Source organism: Sturnus vulgaris, chromosome 3 (assembly GCF_052056855.1).
Source record: "Sturnus vulgaris isolate bStuVul1 chromosome 3, bStuVul1.hap1, whole genome shotgun sequence".
Lineage (NCBI taxonomy): Eukaryota > Metazoa > Chordata > Aves > Passeriformes > Sturnidae > Sturnus > Sturnus vulgaris.
This window is the reverse complement of record NC_142245.1, coordinates 14,567,255-14,573,254: the sequence shown is the minus strand read 5'-3', so window position 1 is coordinate 14,573,254 and position 6,000 is coordinate 14,567,255. Positions and strand designations below refer to the sequence as shown.

Genomic DNA, 6,000 nt, shown 5'->3' with positions numbered 1-6,000 from the left:
GTAGGTATGCTGTCTTTCCTGATCAATGCCACATATCTTACCAGAGCTTTATGTAGCACATGTTTAAAATACAGTCTGATAAAAATTTTACTTATAGGAGTAAGATGCCATGGAGCTGGGTTTCTTTAAAGTAACTTATATTTTTATATTGAAAATTATACTGTAGTAGGTCACAGCTTTCCAAAGCGAGGCTCTTTTCTGCAGAAATTACCTGAATTCTGACAGACTATGAATCCATTGGGACTATGTTATAGAAGGCTTTAAAATGTGCCTTGATTTGCCCCTTAAAACTCCTGATGAAGTACATTTGATTAGTCTAAATGAAGCAAAAAGAAAACTTTTTTATTTATTGATTTTTGAAAGATTTATCCTACCACCACTCTCTAGGAAAAAACAAAAACCAGTAGAAGAGATTAGGACATCTTTGGTTTTCTGCATAGTCACATAATACTAGACAAGAATTAATTCTTTGCAACCACAGTCTACCGATTTGTCCTCATTTTGGCCAAGACAGGGTTAATGTTTTGCAGTAGCTGGGAACAGTTTCAGCATTTTCCCTCACACTGCTGGCAATGGTGGCAAATACACCAGACACAGAGGTGAAAGCTGATTTAACAGGAAACTCTGCACAATATCCAATTGTTCGCTCCTGTCCACGAGAAACAGAGAAAACAATCTTTAATTGAGCCTTCTATCATGACCCATAGGAGATGAAGCCCTGCTCCCCGAAGGAAAAGTCATGACTCTATCCTGCAGCTGACAGCAGTCATCAAGATTTTTCACCAAGGTGCCTTTTATTTTCTTTTCTTCTCCTTAAGCTTCTTTTTTTTGTCCCAGTTTTTCACCATAGAATTTGACAAGGTATGTCTTTCATCCTAATTTAATCTTAAGACCATTTTTTCTGCATTTTAAAAGATGCTCAGAAAAAAAAAAAAAGGTGTTCTGTATCACAATGAGAAAAGCTAAAAATAAAGGTAATTGAGGTATTGAGGTAATTGAGGCACCTTCTAATGGAGTGGTCACTTCTTTAATTGCTAAATATACATATACCAAATAGACACTGTCTCTTCATGCACCTTAATTAAGATAATTATTCCTTGGATTCCAGATGTTCAAAGAAAGGCTCAAAGCAAATTTCTGGGTTTGGAGAACTTAATAACATTAAAATTTTGTTTGAATCTGCGATTTAGTCATCTTTGCATAACTAAATTCAAGTTCAGCAATCCAACTGTCAGTCTTTGACCTTTTTTAAGTTACTGTTATTTTATATAATAAGACACAATTTTCCAAATGGAGGCCCTTTTCTGCAGAAACTCTAGATTCTGACTGACTGCAAATCATTGAAATGCTTTCCTCTTGTGAACACAGATCACTTACAAAAGCAAAATAGTATTGCCTAAAAATTGCAGGAGTATTTTAAAGTATCAACATGCACTTAAAGTGTGCTAGATTTCAGACTATGGCTAGAGAAGGCCTTGCTTCACACACGTTTTCACTGGAGATGGAACTTACCAAACAAACTTGGCAACTGAACTTTGTAAAATATTTGCTTGCAGCATACAAGTCACCTTTTGCTTTCATTTTGAATTTTACCTTTTGAAATAATATGGAATATTCTTCTTTCAAGTGAGAATTAATAAGGCTATATAAAACATCTATCTGTGGGTTCTTTCTGCATGCTTCTAACATTTCATGGATAGATAAGTAAGAATGAAGAAGCACATTTTGCAAGCTTGTTCTATGACAAGATTGTATGTCAAATGAGAAGACATTTAGTGCTTTGATGTTGAATGAGTTTTGTCTGGATTTTATGAATCATGGTTTGGTTTTCTGAATGACAGTTAAAAGGGCTGTGAAGGGAGAAGGGAAATAGCAGACAGAGAGTAATTTTCTCATTATTAGATTTTCAAACATGAGCATAAAAGCCCATAGTGATCCATGAAGGTTTATTGTTGTGGGAATCTATTTATCCTGGAAGTTTTGCAGTTTTAGGCATTCAGTAAGAAACAAGCTAAGAAAAAAACTTAAAGGCATGAATAAAATTGGTAAGGAAAAAATGTTTATCATCAATCTACTTTGTCCTGAGATTTGAAAGAAAAAGAGCTATTGTTCGAACAATACCCAGAAATTTTGTTGGAATTGCATTTCTGCTCAATTTCAGTTCTGCTCACTTTGAGAAACATTTCCCAGTCCTCAGTGTGACAATAGCTCAGTTTCTCAGGTGAGGTAATCAGGCTCGGTCTCACCAACATAAAGTGCTAGACTTTTAATTACTAGGAGATGATAGAATATATTCTGACAGAATCCAGTGTGCTTATCAGAAGACAAAAACATATCTACATTGCTAGCTAACAGTCAGCTGGCATGTGGCACTGGTGCTGCCAAGGAGTTCCTGCTGGCATCATGCTTTCTATAAGCAAGTTTATTATTTAAAGATCTATCAGAGAAGAAAGAACTTATTCCTAAAGGGAAGTAGGACTTTGCCTTCTGTCTCACCAGGGCTCCTTGAGGAGGATGCCAGCCTGTCCTCTTCCATGACGAAGAGGGATTAGTCCATTACAGCCTAAAAAAACTACATAAAAGAATCAAGTTTACAGTTTTCTTAGTGTTTGTCGTACTCAGGAAGATTAACACTGTGCAAATATGTTCTTTCTTCATAAATAATGTCTTTTAAGTACTCAGTCCAATTTAAACTTTGATTGTTTCTTTTTGCTTCTGCTGCTTGTAACTCAAAAGATAAATACAGTCATGCAGTACCCAAAGTGTCAAGCCCATATTGAAGAGTGTGTGGAGTGCTACTCTCAGATCATTAAAAACTCCCTTCTTTACAAATTGCTTCAGTTTATTTTCTGAGGAAAATAATAGCTGTAATAAAGGAAGTGGTAAGGAAACCAATGTTACCAGAACCATACTTTCATTATTATCTGATATACAGACAATCTCATAATAACAACAGTTCACCTCTGTATTTAGCCACACTCATTCTATATTAATAGGGTTTGCACAGATATTATTTGCAAATAAGAATTCACGCAAGTTTTACTTCCCTTTCTAGTCATGCCCATACACCTAAACATAATGTGTGTGGAAAGACAGTGATTGTTTAAATTCATGGTTGTGCTACAAAATTGCATGAATCTCGAAGCCTCCCAAAATCTCCGTCTGCTGAGACTTTGGAGCAAATACTCACCAAGGATTTTCAGGCATTTATGAAAAAAAAGATATTTAGAAGGGCAATGTTGCATTGTAAGGATCAGTAGGGTGCACAAGCATCAGCAGCATATATAAAGAATGGAAAACACCCATGAGAAGTAACAGAACTCATAAATTATAGATGAAGGAGAGTTCAGTTAATTTTTAGTTGGACAGGTGTGAGTGTATATTAGAGAAATTACGTTAAAAACAGCAAAATTAATACCAAAGTCTGTCTCAAATATCTTTAATTTGCAAGCCGGGGTTTTTTTGTTGTTGTTGTTGTTCTCTAATATTTCTTGCTAAATAGTAATTTATGTCCCACATATAAATTACCCATTTATCTCTCTGGACTGTATACGCTTAAAACTGTTCTCTATTCTATTATTTCTCATACAAATGTCAACAAATTCTGTGTTATCTGCAGCTTCTGTGTCAATTCCCAGGGGTCAGTTAAGCCAACACAAGCTCTGTTACACTAAAGCAGTCGTAAAGAGGTGTAGTAGAAGCATGATCTGTTTTACTGGTTAGCACCATCCTTCTCACACTTCTCCTCACAAGGAATTCCCCTTTGCTCCCATCTGTGGGCTAACCTGGAAATTCAATGCAAGACCTTTAAAAGAGAAGCAAATGAGATGCTTTGGCAGATTACAATTGTGCCTGCCATGGTTCTGATGTGGGTAACAGACAATATGAATTTCATGCTAGTACAGGCAATTGATGGCCTTGCAGTGAATCACAACGAACACTCAGAGAGGGAATGTGAGGACTCTTTCCAACAGTTTCTTAGCAGAAGAGCTCACCCAGCTCTAATACGCTCAGTTTAAAACAAAAATGTATTTTCATTATAGAATGGGAAATGCCTGTCACTTCCCAGGTATAATGCTGGAAAACTCTTGTTCCTGGTTCTTCCATTTTCAGTGCCTTTAAAAAAACTCACCAAATAAATAAGTAAATAAATTGAAATTCCTCAAGAGGTCTTTTAGAAATTGAAAGATAGATGCATTAATGTTTTGGTAAGAAGTAGATGAAACTAATGTATACTTGATTGCTAAAAGCATACTGGGAAATTGAAACAAGTGATCTGCACAGAGGTGAGAGGCTGATGATACAAACAACTAAATTGCAGGGAGATTAAGCAGTTTGTGTATCAGTGAGCACTGAATATGTGAAAGACTGCACAGAGATTAGGACCACATAGTGAAGTGGCATAAGGGAGGCATCAATAAGGCCAACAAAGGCACCTCACTGATAAACTCTGGCCTTGACGCTAGTTCCACATAGTAAATGGATGTTGGCTTCCTCTCCAGTACAAGGATAGTGTCTCTGTGAGGACCAATAAATGCATTTATGAGTAACTTTTAGCATTTACTCATTGGATTGCTTACAAATGGGATTCTGTCTCTTACTGCCATTGGCATTCATGTGAGCCACACAAATTAATCAGCTTAATGGCTAGGGATGACAATTAACTTTTGGATCAAACCTTAATGAAGGCAACACCACATCCACCGAAGTAAAAGCCAAAACTGCCATTTTTTTCAGTGGTGACAGGTGTTTCTCTCAGCAGGCATCTCTGTGCTGCACTGGGATCATGCTGAACTGCCTGCACCAAGGAAAATATCTCCTTATGTCCTCCACTCCCTTTGCATGGAAGTGAATGATGTGGGAGAGCATCCATTCACTTGATTAATAAAGGAGATTGTACAGTACAGACTCCAAAAGCTAAAACCAGATAACAAAAGATGCTACATGGACGAGTGAAAAGACTGCAGAGCTCAGCAGAACCCATGTCCTTTATTCAACAGAAACTGCGGCAAAATAATTGACACCAAACATTCACTCTTGAGGAGGTTGTGGAGTCATGGGCTGGAGAAAACTGAGGAAAGACTTGAATTCTTTCAAGCTTGTCAAATGTTTGGAAGAGACAGCAATAAATCCAACAAAAATATCTTCTGACTTATGTACAATTTCAACCTCATCAGAAAGAGAAGAGGAAAGCATTATTCTGTAATGTAGTAGCAGAATAACAAATGGAATTTTAAAAAGGAAAACTTTAATTAAAACAAAAAAAACCCAACATCTTAATTTTAAGTTATGTAACGTAATTATTTGATTTGATTTTGTTCTGGTTTTGATATTAAAAGCTTCTTTAAAATGTACCCTTTTCTTAAAATAACTTCAAATACTTTGATTTTTTTTCCTATAAAAGGAAATTTTATTGGTAAAAAAAAAAAGATATTATTCTAGACAGAGATAAAGAACCTACAACAATTGGAAGAACAGTAAAAATCAAGAGAATATAACAGTATTGACTTGTACAGCCAATGTGGCTAAAAATAAGGAACAGAAAACACAAAAAATCAAGGCAATATGAAAATCTGTTAATTAAGCATTGTCATATGACATTATGAAATGAAAATCATTTTCTTTATGTCAACCACTGTAGTAAAGAGAAAGAAAATCTGAAGATGAAAAATATGAAGTTGGCCTTTCAAAGAATCACCGGAAGATGCACACAAAGCTCCCTATCCCTTTTGCCATTAAGGATGTGGAACTCCTAACATTTAATTCACATTTTATCTGATTTTTATTTTGGAATACATCTTAATTAGATGAATCTGTTCTGCTTTGCATGAGAGCTGAGGAGAGGCCTGGGCGTCCCTGGTGGATGCCCAGACTAGAGAATAGTTCTCATTTCTGTTTAACTCTCTAAATATTTGAACAGCTTGAGCGAAAATAACAGAAGGGTGAACCCCAGAATAATAATTGTCTTTGAGTAGTCATTGTAGCTGGGCAGTTCTTTGG

General features: G+C 36.0%; 1 long non-coding RNA gene across 1 annotated transcript in view; it reads left to right on the top strand.

Moving 5' to 3' along the window:
* Positions 1-562: 562 nt before the first annotated feature.
* Positions 563-6,000, top strand: part of LOC148224187 (uncharacterized) — a 41,408-nt gene continuing 35,970 nt past the window's right edge. The window contains exon 1 of the long non-coding RNA XR_015802153.1: positions 563-787. This is a non-coding gene — a long non-coding RNA (uncharacterized LOC148224187). The remainder of the gene's footprint in view (positions 788-6,000) is intronic.